Source organism: Mixophyes fleayi (assembly GCF_038048845.1).
Source record: "Mixophyes fleayi isolate aMixFle1 chromosome 4 unlocalized genomic scaffold, aMixFle1.hap1 SUPER_4_unloc_2, whole genome shotgun sequence".
Classification (NCBI taxonomy): Eukaryota; Metazoa; Chordata; class Amphibia; order Anura; family Limnodynastidae; genus Mixophyes; species Mixophyes fleayi.
The window spans coordinates 229907-244824 of record NW_027445888.1 but is presented as its reverse complement, the minus strand read 5'-3'; the positions used below and the strand labels follow the sequence as shown (position 1 = coordinate 244824).

The 14918-nt window shown below is 43.5% G+C and overlaps 1 protein-coding gene across 1 annotated transcript in view; it reads left to right on the top strand.

Annotated features, from left to right (window-relative positions):
* Positions 1 to 3623: 3623 nt before the first annotated feature.
* The window catches only part of LOC142111301 (cytokine receptor common subunit beta-like), a 110771-nt gene continuing 99476 nt past the window's right edge, over positions 3624 to 14918 (top strand). The window contains exon 1 of the mRNA XM_075193799.1: positions 3624 to 3763. The gene's annotated coding sequence lies outside the window, so the exon portion shown is untranslated. The remainder of the gene's footprint in view (positions 3764 to 14918) is intronic.

Genomic DNA, 14918 nt, shown 5'->3' with positions numbered 1-14918 from the left:
ACACTAACCTCTACCGGTTTGCTTCTCCAGACGCAAGGGGGCACAAGTCAGGGACAAGCAAAACTCTTCCTGATACTGGTACAGGTTTTTGGTACACATACACAGTACAAGAGAACATGGCTTTAGGAAGTCTTAAGTTGTGGGAAGCCTCATGTAGGGATTCATAACACTAGCTTCAGATGACAACTGTCATAAAACGTTTCACAATGGCAGCTACAAACACCTCTTAATTCCTGTAATTAGCACTCTGCTTAGAACAGCAATCTAGCTAGTCACCTCATCTGGACTCCTGCTTTCCCTACCCTGCAATCAGCCGTTCAGTGAAAAGGTCAAGTCAATCAGCACGATTCATCTCCCCTGTTTGTAGCCTTTATAAAGTCCCTCAGTTATACCAAACTTTGCAGATTTTCTTTTGATCTCTCTGCTTTTGCTTTGAAGAAATCTTGTTTTGTTTGACTGTACTGTACATTACGATTTAACCTTCTCCAATCCCTTGACTTTGGCTTCGTCCATCGCTTTTCTACCTTCTACAAACCTTTGACTTCAGCTTGTACCTTACGACAGTGCTCTCAGGACTAAGCAGCTTGGCCGGACGTGATGTGTCTCATTGCTACCACAGTCAAGTGGTTCTTTCCCGGGAGTTGCCAGCACTGTGACACCTCAATTGAATACTGTCTTTTTATAGATAGATACCATTTCACGACAGGGTAAAATGTTACATGAAGCCTCGGTGAGTGCTCCTCCTTTTTTTTTTATCTCCTACCTTGGAGCTGGGGGAGAGCACTGGGTCTAAGGGTGAGGTCTGCTTCTGCATTGTCTGATATCTCTAGCAACCACCACATAGGCAGGTGGGGGCTGCCAGACAGGTCTCAGTGCCCATGGTTATCAGTAAATGTAGGCATCTGTTGCCTAGCTTGGGATGTAGTTGCGTCTCTTATTGCAACTGAAGGGAAGTAGTTGGGTGTATTAATAAATAAAGAATAACTGATATAATAATATCATCATTTATATAGTGCCACTAATTCTGCAGCACTGTACAGAGAACTCGTTCACATCAGTCCCTGCCCCATTGGAGCTTACAGTCTAAATTCCCTAATATAGACACACACACACACACAGACAGACAGACTAGGGTCAATTTTGATAGCAGCCAATTAACCTACCAGTATGTTTTTGGAGTGTGGGAGGAAACCGGAGTACCTGGAGGAAACCCACACAAACACAGGGAGAACATACAAACTCCACACAGATAAGGCCATGGTCGGGAATCAAACTCATAACCCTAGTGCTGTGAGGCAGAAGTGATAACCGCTAGGCTACTGTGCTGCCAATTATTTTGCAGTAATACTAATTGTACCTTTTGCCACTATTTAATTGAAGAGTTCCTATGCAACTGTCCTGCATCGTTTTGTACCACGACAACCCTCAGACAAATAGTGTTTGGCTGTGTTTCACTGTACACTATTCACAGGCACACCATAGCAGATATCCGAGACGTGAGACATGCAATAGATCATAAACAGTGTAAATGTAGCTCCATCCAGCCACTTACACAGATTTTGCAATACATTATTACATTATTACAGTGCAAATAGAGAATCATATAAGCTTAGGGACAGTGATACATATAGCAGGAAAGATTCCACACAGATAGAAATCTTCATGGTATATTCTGAAAACTTCACCCACTTTATCAGCAAGATTTTTATACCATTACATTATGTAATTATTAGGGGAATGTTTCTCCTTCAGAGCCTTTCCTTAATTCCATGGAAAACCTCTCTCTTCTTACGTAAAGTAAATTATTCACTTACAGTCATTAGGGTTGCACATCAAACAGTACAAGATGTATAATTATTGGGTGTCTACGTGTAAACTTATTGTCTCCTGCAATTGAATGGACAGCGAAAGCCTTGACTGTTTTTGATACCTGGTTAGGTTTCGGATACTATACACTGAACTGGTTTTTCTACATTTGTGTTTTAAAGAAATCATAGGAACATTCAAGTTAGAGACCATTGTGCCAAGGCTTTTAACATTGTGCAAACTCAATGGCGCAAGACCTGCCCAGTATGAATATATATTTAAGTTGTTTGTAGATGCATAGTTCACTTTGCACCCCAAAGCACAGGAGTTGGCATTTTCATACGAGTCTCTTTGTCTTGTCCCGGACCTCTGCCCATACTTGCCGACTTCTTGTAGCTCCCCACCTGGAGATCCCAGAGGGACATTTTACAGGGGACATGGCTCTGCAAATCATGTCATCACGGCCACTCTGCACACTGCACAGGTGAAATGGGCGGGATCAGGAGGTTTTGGGAGTCTCCCAGATGTTCTAGGAGAGTAGGCAAGTATACCTCTGCTTCTAACATGGGTGCAGTCATTACAGCTCCCATTTACGTTTGTAACAATGCACTGTGTGTCGCTCTCTCTGGCCACACTTGGACCCATAGTTAACACGTGCATGTCCCGAATCCCTGACAGGACAGGTCAGGTCCTGCCCTGACCCCCAAAGCTCACGTACCAACTTACTCGATAACCCGAGTTTGAGGGGCAGTCTCTCAGACTTGATCAAATGCTGTAAAGACACCCAATTAGTGCATACTTGCCAACTTGCTAAAGTTGGCTTCCGGGAGCGGTGGGCGGGGCTCCAAAATTTGTTTCATTTTGGACCTGCCCCTGTGATGTAATGACGCGTCATTTGACAACTGGGGGTCGGGCCAAACACAGCGATTCATTTTGGACCTAATTCAAGTGGGCAGAAATCTGCCAGCTGCGGGAGATTGCTACACTCTCCCGGGAGTCCGTGAGACTCTCGCGAAATGCGGGAGTCTCCCAGACATTCCGGGAGAGTTGGCAAGTATGAAATAGTGTCTCCCTCATTTACACATATCAGGCAATGTTGCGCTCACCCTCTAGTGCTCAAGAGGGAGGGGTGGGTTAGATAAATTAAACTCATTAAAAATCTATTCAAAGGCTTTCAATCCTGGTGAGGAATGATGCCCTTTTTGTAAATTCTGACTAATGTAGTATCCCTGGCTGCACTTATTACATTGCATGAAGTACATTATTAGAACTATCATTAGTTATTGTTACTATTATTATTGTAATTATTAGTATCCAATAATGTCAAAGCCCTGTGGAATGTTTGACACTTGGGGATCCCATTGTGTTACATTGATTCCCTGGACAGTATCCTCATAGCCAGAATGAAGTTTCTTGATCGCTGTTTTCTTTTCTCCAATGCTCAGTACCAGTACCCCGGGCTCATAGAAGATTTCTTTCAGATACAATAATCACGACACAGAGACTAAGGGCTAGATTTACTAAGCTGCGGGTTTGAAAAAGTGGGGATGTTGCCTATAGCAACCAATCAGATTCTAGCTTTCATTTTATTAGTACCTTCTGCAAAATGATAGCTAGAATCTGATTGGTTGCTATAGGCAACATCCCCACTTTTTCAAACCCGCAGCTTAGTAAATCTAGCCCTAAATCTAAGAAGCTGTCTGCTAGGTCAGCAGTAGTGCTTGTATTACTCTTATAGTTGCAATTCTGAGGAAGTGAAGAGATGATCTACAGATCATGTGAAAAGGGAGGAGCTGTGTTGTTTCTTACAATAATACTTTATGCAGATCACTGATGGTGACTACTACAGGAGTACAGCGATCCAAGTCATTCTATCACATATCAGGGTTTGCTGTCAGCTGTGCTCCGTAGAAAAGAGGAGGGGGCGGCAGTGTGAGGACACAAAGATTGTTATAAGGTAGGATCATTACTTTGCTATGACTGAATGAAGTATTCATTTGTAAATTCGGTCAGAGATAATGATCTCTGTCAGAAGAGCCAGTAATTGTTCAGTCTTACACTAGTGTATCTATTGCAGTGTAACTTATTTTTAATAATGCTTGATCCAGTTGTCTAAAATGTGGTAGTACCATAGCAGAAACTGCCTTAATTTAGAGATAGATAATCTGTAGCTCTCCAGATGTTGTTCAGGTACCACCGTGCTCTGTCCACCTTTGGTGGTCAGGGCATGCTGAGGTTTGTAGTTCTACAACCACCGGAGAGCAACAGGTTGCCGAAACCTTACATAGTGAAATTATATTTACAACGGATTGAGAGTCTTGTAGTGTAAATAAGGGGGAAATTGTATGCAGTTTATATAAGATTAGGAATACTATGTATAGTCTACCTGTAGTGTGAAGAAGGGGAGACATTGTATGTGGTGTGTATAAGATTAGGAATACTATGTATAGTCTGCCTGTAGTGTGAATAAGGGGGAAATTGTATGTGGCGTATATAAGATCAGGAATACTGTATATAGTCTGCCTGTAGTGTGAATAAAGGGATACATTGTGTGTGGTGTATATAAGATCAGGAATACTGTATATAGTCTACCTGTAGTGTGAATAAAGGGATACATTGTGTGTGGTGTATATAAGATCAGGAATACTGTATATAGTCTACCTGTAGTGTGAATAAGGGAGAAATTGTATGTGGCGTATATAAGATCAGGAATACTGTATATAGTCTACCTGTAGTGTGAATAAAGGGATACATTGTGTGTGGTGTATAAAAGATTAGGAATACTGTATATAGTCTGCTTGTAGTGTGAATAAGGGGATAAATTGCGTGCGGTGTATTTAAGATCACGAATACTGTATATAGTCTACCTGTAGTGTGAATAAGGAATGTATTGTATGTGGTGTATATAAGATTAGGAATACTGTATATATTCTGCCTGTAGTGTGAATAAGGGGATAAATTGTGTGCAGTGTATATAAGATCGAAAATACTGTACATAATCTACCTGCATTATGTGCTGTACATATTTCTTTCCTATGTTGACTTCTTTTACATGACAAGTTCTAACATGCAAGATACTAGATAAGAATGAAATGCACTGCTGAATGGTTTATAGGTTTGATAGAGTGTATATATACCTTATGGTTTTTAAGTCAATCCAGTACTTGATCGTCAATTCCTGTACATAGGACATACTCTAAAGGAAAATAAACCAACTTTTTTTGTTATAACCTACAATGTTTAACTAGTTGATTCTTTACTCAAAATATCTGTCATTGCTTGTTGTCCGCCTGTGTGTCTAATATTACTTTCCAGGCTCGCAAACATCATAAGTGGCAAATCTATTATTAGGTAGCTCACCAATTTCCCTAGCATGTCTATGATAAGGGGATTTAGATAAAAGAGAAAAACTTGATATGAATATTTAGATAACGGTTTGGTGACTGAATTGTTATCTGATAAGGACTCTTCAAGTGATTCTTGTGCATCTTAGGTAATAGATAATTTGGGCTCGAGTCATCAAGGCACGTATCTGGCAATTTTGAGTGTATCGCCTGCAAAATCACTCTGCGCATGCCGGGAACCGGCAGATACGTCCGTGAATACAGGCCTGTTCCATGCGACAGCGCATGCAAAGGAAACTTACTACAGTGTCTGAATTCAGTAAGTGTCCTGGGCAGGTAAAGGATGTTTTGCATTTTGCTATAGTCATTTTACAGTAGGGGCGTCCCAAATTTGAGCACACACAGCGACGGCCATATCCAGCTCTACGGCTGAGAAAGTAACTTGTTTGTCTGCTGTCTCTCTTTCACCAGCTGTGGGGCTAGTCTATCTTCAGCCGCCATGTTGTGCAGCATTACATCCGCCCGCCCTGTCGGTTCTAATACTGTTAAAAGAAAGAATTTAAAAAAAAATGCATGGCGTCCCCTTCCTCATAACAGAATAGCCTATTATTATTATCATAGATTTGTAAGACTCCATAGCGCCGTACAGTAGGGAAAACATGACACACATAAACAGGGACATACAAGGTAGTCAAAATAAATCCAGTCATGAAAGCAAAGGTCATAGAGTAACCTGCTCATGAGAAAACTTGGTGGAAGAGGGCACAACTGAAACTGGAGAGCGATTGTGGTTCAGAGTGGAGATTGGGACAGTTGGGAGGGTGCATTAGTGTGAGTAGTATCGATAGATAGTATATATAGATAGTATTGGGGATAAGGTATGCTCTAAAAAGTTTTTAGAGAGCATTGTAAGCTAATTAGACCGGGGTTACCGTGTTCTGGGGTAGACGACTGCACTTCAGACTAGAGATGAGTGCACTCGGATTTCCTGAATCCGAACCCACCCGAATGTTGCCGATCCGAGTCGGATCCGAGACAGATCCGGGTATTGGCGCCAAATGAAAAATTGAAACCGAGGCTCGGAGTCATAATCCCGCTGTCGGATCTCACGATACTCGGATCCTATAAATTCCCCACTAGTCGCTGCCATCTTCACTCGGGCATTGATCAGGGAGGAGGGAGGGTGTGTTAGGTGGTCCTCTGTTCTGGTAGATCTCGTGCTGTGCTGTTTAGTTCTGTGCTGTCCTGTTTAGTTCTGTGCTGTGCTGTGCTGTGTTCTGCAGTATTAGTCCAGTGGTGCTGTGTGCTGTGCTCTGTCAATTTTGAGTTCAATGGTGCTGCTGGGTCCTGTGTGCTGTGTCCTGTTCAGTCCAGTGGTCCTGTGTCCCGTGCTCTGTGCTTCTAAGAGCATAGTTATTTCCCCAATATTCCCAAGTGTTTAAAAAATAAAAAAAAAGTTAATAAAAAAAATATAAAAACTAATTAATTTTTTTTTTAATTACAACAAAATTTGCCAAACCAATCCTGCAGTATAAGCCCATTGGTACTGCAATATTACCAAGTTAACACATTCTGCAGTATCTTGTGCTACATATAATGGAGAGCAAAAATTTGGAGGATAAAGTAGGGAAAAATCAAGACCCACTTCCTCCTAATGCTGAAGCTGCTGCCACTAGTCATGACATAGACGATGAAATGCCATCAACGTCGTCTTCCAAGCCCGATGCCCAATCTCCTAGTACAGGGCATGTAAAATCCAAAAAGCCCAAGTTCTCAAAAAATAGCAAAAAGAGAAACTTAAAATCATCTGAGGAGAAACGTAAAGTTGGCAATATGCCATTTACGACACGTAGTGGCAAGGAACGGTTTAGGTCCTGGCCCGTGTTCATGACTAGTGGTTCAGCTTCACCCACGGATCTTAGCCCTCCTCCTCCTCCCCCCCCCTACAAAAAATTGAAGAGAGTTATGCTGTCAGCAACAAAACAGCAAACAACTCTGCCTTCTAAAGAGAAATTATCACAAATCCCCAAGGCGAGTCCAAGGGTGTTGGTGGTTGTCAAGCCTGACCTTCCCATCACTGTACGGGAAGAGGTGGCTCGGGAGGAGGCTATTGATGATGTAGCTGGCGTATGTTGGAAGGATCACCCACAGCGTAGATCCAGATTTGGATAATCAAGGTGTCAATGTTGTACACCGGGAGGAGGCTATTGATGTAGCTGGCGCTGTGGAGGAACTTGATGATGAGGATGGTGATGTGGTTATTGTAAATGAGCCACCAGGGGGGGAAACAGCTGATGTCCATGGGATGAAAAAGCCCATCGTCATGCCTGGTCAGAAGACCAAAAAATGCACCTCTTCGGTCTGGAGTTATTTTTATCCAAATCCGGACAACCAATGTATGGCCATATGTAGCTTATGTAAAGCTCAAATAAGCAGGGGTAAGGATCTTGCCCACCTAGGGACATCCTCCCTTATACGTAACCTGAGTAACCTTCATAGTTCAGTGGTTAGTTCAGGAACTGGGGCTAGGACCGTCATCGGTACAGGGACACCTAAATCCCGTGGTCCGGTTGGATACACACCAGCAACACCCTCCTCATCAACTTCCTCCACGATCTCCATCAGTTTCAGTCCTGCAGCCCAAGTCAGCAGCCAGACTGAGTCCTCTCCAATACGGGATTCATCCGAAGAATCCTGCAGCGGTACGCCTACCACTGCCACTGCTGCTGTTGCTGCTGTTAGTCGGTCATCTTCCCAGAGGGGAATTTGTAAGACCGCTAAGTCTTTCACAAAACAATTGACCGTCCAACAGTCGTTTGCCATGACCACAAAATACGATAGTAGTCACCCTATTGCAAAGCATATAACTGCGGCTGTAACTGCAATGTTGGTGTTAGACGTGCGTCCGGTGTCCGCCATCAGTGGAGTGGGATTTAGAGGGTTGATGGAGGTATTGCGTCCCAGGTACCAAATCCCATCGAGATTCCACTTCACTAGGCAGGCGATACCAAAAATGTACAGAGAAGTACGATCAAGTGTCCTCAGTGCTCTAAAAAATGCGGTTGTACCCACTGTCCACTTAACCACGGACATGTGGACAAGTGGTTCTGGGCAAACGAAGGACTATATGACTGTGACAGCTCACTGGGTAGATGCATCCCCTTCCTCAGCAACAGCAACAGCTGCATCAGTAGCAGCATCTACAAAATGGCTGCTCGTGCAAAGGCAGGCAACATTGTGTATTACAGGCTTTAATAAAAGGCACAACGCTGACAACATATTAGAGAAACTGAGGGAAATTATCTCCCAGTGGCTTACCCCACTTAGACTCTCATGGGGATTTGTGGTGTCAGACAATGCCAGTAACATTGTGCGGGCATTAAATATGGGCAATTTCCAGCACATCCCATGTTTTGCCCACACCATTAATTTGGTGGTGCAGCATTAACTCAAGAGTGACAGGGGTGTGCAGGAGATGCTTGCGGTGGCGCGCAAAATTGCTGGACACTTTCGGCATTCAGCCAGTGCCTACCGCAGACTAGAGGCACATCTAAAAAGCATGAACCTGCCCTGCCATCACCTCAAACAAGAGGTTGTGACGCGCTGTAACTCCACCCTCTATATGCTGCAGAGGATGGAGGAGCAGCAAAAGGCCATTCAGGCCTACACAGCCACCTACGACATAGGCAAAGGAGTGGGGATGCACCTGAGTCAAGCGCAGTGGAGACTGATTTCCGTGTTGTGCAAGGTTCTCCAGCCGTTTGAACTTGCCACACGAGAAGTCAGTTCCGACACTGCCAGCTTGAGTCAGGTGATTCCCCTGATCAGGCTGTTGCAGAAGCAGCTGGAGAAAGTGAGGGAGGAGCTGGTAAGCCATTGCGATTACACCAAGCATGTAGCTCTTGTGGATGTAGCCCTTCGTACGCTTTGCCAGGATCCAAGGGTGGTCACTCTTTTAAAGTCAGAGGAATACATTCTGGCCACCGTGCTCGATCCTCGGTTTAAAGCGTATGTTGTGTCTCTGTTTCTGGCGGACACAAGTCTACAGCGGTGCAAAGACCTTCTGGTCAGGAGATTGTCCTCTGAAGAGGACCATGACATGCCAACAGCTCCACCCTCATTTTCTTCCACATCTATGGCTGCGAGGAAAAAGCTCAGTTTTCCTAAAAGAGCCGCTGGCGGGGATGCTGATAACATCTAGTCCGGACTGAAGGACCTGCCAACCATTGCAGACATGTCTACTGTCGCTGCATTGGATGCTGTCACAATTGAAAAAATGGTGGAGGATTATTTTGCTGACAGCATCCAAATAGACATGTCAGACAGTCCATATTGTTACTGGCAGGAAAAAAAGGCAGTTTCGAAGCCCCTGTACAAACTGGCTCTATTTTACCCGAGTTGTCCCCCCTCCAGTGTGTACTCGGAAAGAGTTTTTAGTGCAGCTGGGAACCTGGTCAGTGAGCGGCGAAGGAGGTTGCTTCCTCACAACGTTGAAAAAATGATGTTTATAAAAATGAATAATCAATTCCTCAATGAAGTACAGCACTGCCCTCCAGATAGTACAGAGGGACCTGTGGTTGTGGAGTCCAGCGGGGACGAATTGATAATGTGTGAGGAGGAGGAAGTACACACTGTAGGGGGAGAGGAATCAGAGGTTGAGGATGAGGACAACATCTTTCCTCAGTAGAGCCTGTTTACTTTGTACAGGGAGAGATGAATTTTGTTTTTGGTGTGGGGGCCCAAACAAACCAATCATTTCAGCCACAGTTGTTTGGTAGGCCCTGTCGCTGAAATGATTGGTTTGTTAAAGTGTGCATGTCCTATTTCAACAACATTTCCCAAGGACAATTCCATCTTGCAACTCTTTTTTTGGCATTATGTGACCATTCAACAGTCGTTTGCCATGTTCAAAAAGTAAAAGAAAATGTCCACAAATTCAAAAAATTAAATCAAAAGTTAAATGCCCTGTCATTATTTAAAACAAGAGGTATTGACATGCTAGGATTAGTGTAGTGTTAATATGTTATTAACACTACACTTGGAACTTGGAGGAGGTATTGTGGCCCTGGTACCAAATTTATTACCGGGGCCACCCCACTACGCAGTCCAGAATTTTTTTGGGGGGAATTCAGAGCCGTGGAGGGTTTTTTATTAATTATATTGTGGTGACCACTCCTCTATGCAGTCCAGATACATTTATTGGTGCGAATCATACAAGTTCAGGGTTTTTAATTTATATTGTGGTGACTACTCCTCTACGCAGTCCAGATACATTTATTGGTGCGAATCATACAAGTTCAGGGTTTTTAATTTATATTGTGGTGACCACTCCTCTACGCAGTCCAGGTACATTATTCGGTGCGATTCAGACCAGTTGATGGTTTTCTTATTATATTGTGGTGACCACTCCTCTACGCAGTCCAGGTACATTATTCGGTGCGATTCAGACCAGTTGATGGTTTTCTTATTATATTGTGGTGACCACTCCTCTACGCAGTCCAGATACATTTATTGGTGCGATTCATACAAGTTCAGGGTTTTTAATTTATATTGTGGTGACCACTCCTCTACGCAGTCCAGGTACATTATTCGGTGCGATTCAGACCAGTTGATGGTTTTCTTATTATATTGTGGTGACCACTCCTCTACGCCGTCCAGATACATTTATTGGTGCGATTCATACAAGTTCAGGGTTTTTAATTTATATTGTGGTGACCACTCCTCTACGCAGTTCAGATACATTTATTGGTGCGAATCATACAAGTTCAGGGTTTTTAATTTATATTGTGGTGACCACTCCTCTACGCAGTCCAGGTACATTATTCAGTGCGATTCAGACCAGTTGATGGTTTTCTTATTATATTGTGGTGACCACTCCTCTACGCAGTCCAGATACATTTATTGGTGCGATTCATACAAGTTCAGGGTTTTTAATTTATATTGTGGTGACCACTCCTCTACGCAGTCCAGGTACATTATTCAGTGCGATTCAGACCAGTTGATGGTTTTCTTATTATATTGTGGTGACCACTCCTCTACGCAGTCCAGATACATTTATTGGTGCGATTCATACAAGTTCAGGGTTTTTAATTTATATTGTGGTGACCACTCCTCTACGCAGTCCAGGTACATTTTTTGGTGCGATTCATACCAGTTGATGGTTTTCTTATTATATTGTGGTGACCAGTCCTCTACGCAGTCCAGATACATTTATTGGTGCGAATCATACAAGTTCAGGGTTTTTAAATTATATTGTGGTGACCACTGCTCTACGCAGTCCAGATACATTTATTGGTGCAAATCATACAAGTTCAGGGTTTTTAAATTATATTGTGGTGACCACTCCTCTACGCAGTCCAGGTACATTTTTTGGTGCCATTAAGACCAGTTGATGGTTTTCTTATTATATTGTGGGGACCACTCCACTACGCAGTCCAGAAAGATACCTCGTTGCAACGTTTTGGACTAATAACTATATTGTGAGGTGTTCAGAATACACTGTAAATTAGTGGAAATGCTTGTTATTGAATGTTATTGAGGTTAATAATAGCGTAGGAGTGAAAATAAGCCCAAAAACTAGATTTTTGAACTTTTTATGCTTTTTTCAAAAAAAATCCGAATTCAAAACCTTTCGGCAGGTGTTTTGCGAAACAAATCCGAACCCAAAACATCACGAAAATCCGAATCTAAAACACAAAACACGAGACACCAAAAGTCGCCGGTGCACATCCCTACTTCAGACAGACCAGCTAAGGATATCACACCAGTCAATAGTTTTGGTTTGACTAGCCACAGCTAGTTGTATTTTCCAGTCATAAAAATTCAACAAGCAGAAACAAAATCCTTGCCTGTCCTGCACTAACTAAACATTCAGGAACATCTTCTCTCAAGTGAAAGACCTTGAGGCCTAGACACATACAAAAATACAAAACTTAGTGCAGTGTCTCTCAGGAGGCATCCAACCTCCATCCCAGACTGTGTGAGAGAGAAGAAACTGCCTAGAAACAGCTTCTCAGCATTTTGCAGGTGCAACTCCTGATTGGTTTGCTCTGATCAGAAGACCCGAACTAGGCCTTATGTATGGAGCCCACCCTACTCTCTCTCCTTACATAACCCCCAGGGACCCTTACCAGTTTTTCCTACAGCTGAGAGACACACTTTGGGAAGATTTTCCCACATAAACAATCTCCCTGGGGTTTTAATGTACACAAGGCAGAAAGCCTGGGGCATGCTGCATATCTCTGCCATTCAGCACTTTCCCGTCCTTCTATCACAGCATCTAAAGAATTGAAGGCTGTGGGAAAGCCTGATTGGGCATGGTAGGGAATTCCACAAGTGGGGAGCAGCATGGGAGAAGTCTTGTAGGCTGGAGTGAGAGGTGGTTACCAAAGACGAGACAAGGCGCAGGTCAGAGGTAGATCTAAGAGGGCGGGAGGGAGAGTATTTTGATATGAGATTTGAGGTTTATGAAGGGGTGGTGTTGTTGAGGGCTTTGCATGTAAGGGTGAGTAATTTAAATTGGATTCTGGAGGACACAGGGAGCCAGTGTAGGGATTTGCAAAGTGATGCCGCAGATGTGGAGTGTTGAGAGAGGAAGATAAGTCTTGCAGCAGCATTTATTACAGAATTGACACCTACCTGGTGGACACGGGCTTTAAACCTATGCACTGTAACAACTTGATGCATAGGAATGGCTGCCACACACTTGGAGTTAAGCTGTCATTCAAGAGAGAAGGTCAACAGTTGTTATGAACCATTATAAATGGGTTCTGGCCGCTCAATTGTTTGTCAATCAGTGCTCAATAGAATGTGATGGCTGTGTACTCCTGGAGATCACATGAATGGTAGAACATACATGCCAACACTCCCGGAAAGTCCGGGAGACTCCCGAAATTCGGGTCAATCTCCCGGGCTCCCGGGCAAGCTGGCATTTCTCCCGCATCTCAATCTCACACCGAGAATCGCGTCATTTGACGCGATTCTCTGTGAATCACGCCATTTTGGAGGGCGGGAGGGGGCGGGACGAGGCCAATCGCATCATTTTGGCCCCGCGACGCAAATTACGGTTTCGCGGGGGGCGGGGCCAAAATGATGCGATTGGCCTCGTTCCGCCCCCTCCTGCCCTCCAGTCACGCCCCCTCTCCGGGAGTTGGTAAGTATGTGGTAGAACCTCTGTAGGAGAGTGAGCTACCAGGTCTAAGAAGACAGATTAGCTCTCATAGTAAAAATAAAACTTATAAAACAAGCTAAAAGTTATTGTAAAAATAAAAATATATTTGTAGTGTCCCCCAAGGTTTATTTTCTTTACTGCTGAGGGACATTTTAATAAAAAATAATAAACACAAAGAATAAAATAGAAATGAATAAGGAGAAACTGCAGCAAATGACACACTATGCAATCTGTAAAATGTCCATCACATCACTTTTGAAGGCTTCAATGCAGGAGAAATCATGTGAAAACAGGGGCGGATCTAGAATTTTTTTTCTACCCCGGGTGATATAGGGGGGACGATTTAGGCCCCGTCCCCTTTCTAACTTCTAAGGCTGCCGGCGGCTGCACAGTATGTGCAGGTCCGTTCGGCAGTGATAATGTGCTGTCCCGTTGCTCTGATTGTATTTAAAACTCAATCAGAGCAGCCGGGCAGCACATTATCACTGCCGAACGGACCTGCACATTGTGCAGCCGCCGGCAGCAAGCCCCCCCTGGATCCGCCACTGTGTGAAAAGCTTTGCTTTTAGCAGCAAGGTTATATCACCTCTGCATGGCATTATCTGTCATTTTCAAGGGGATCCAGCTGAAGCCTCTCTGACTTCACTGGATCTCCCCACTCACTGGTGTCCTTAGGCTGCCGTTGAACTACAAAAAGTCTCTGTGTAGGAGAGGGGTGTTCGCTGGGGCTCCCAGAGCATCCCCTGCATAGCAAATTGCAGCTGTACTGCATTATGTATGGCTGCGATGTGCAGCGACACATAATGATTGGTACCGCTGTTTAATAATAAATAGATCCTTATATATGTAAAAGCCCTGTTACGAAAAAAATTCAAAAATTTACTCCTATACTCTTACAAGTAAGATAATTATTGTCGCTTAGCCTTTATATAATGGAAATGCGAATATGTGTTTGATTACAAAGCCTCATTTATGAGTTGTGTGAAGAAGTGTGTGTATACATGCGATTTGTCAGTAGCTTCACCTCCGCATTTGGACCATTAGATATTTGAATAATATGGTAAAAAAAGGATAAACTGTCTTTTCTTTAAGGTCGGACCAATCATGTGTAAGATTTCAGAAGGGCTGCACAGAGCAACCCTCCATCCCCGGGCGAGTGGGCAGAGCGCATGCTCTGCTCCCTCCTTTGGTTGTAGTGCAGCTTTAACACACTGTAATAAGTGTGGTAAAAGTTTATACAACTGTAATATTTGAGTTTGAAAGTTAGTATCAATGTTATAATTTCTCCATAGCACTGAATGTCTAAGACATACTTGCCATCTCTCCCTGAATGTCAGGGAGACTCCCTGAAATAGGGGTGATCTCCCTGAAGAGTCTGGCGTTCTCCCTGATGCTGAGCCAGTACAAGACGTGGTTGGCTTCGCCATCTGTGGCATGATGACAAGGTGCAGAAATTGTGTCCTATGTCCATGTATTGATGCCTATAGAGGTGGCCATTTTATGGAGACCAAGATTTAATTAAAGACTGACAGGTAAGACAACATGAATTCAGTAATGGAGACAGAAATGTAAAAGACACTTCAGCCTCTAGAGATTCA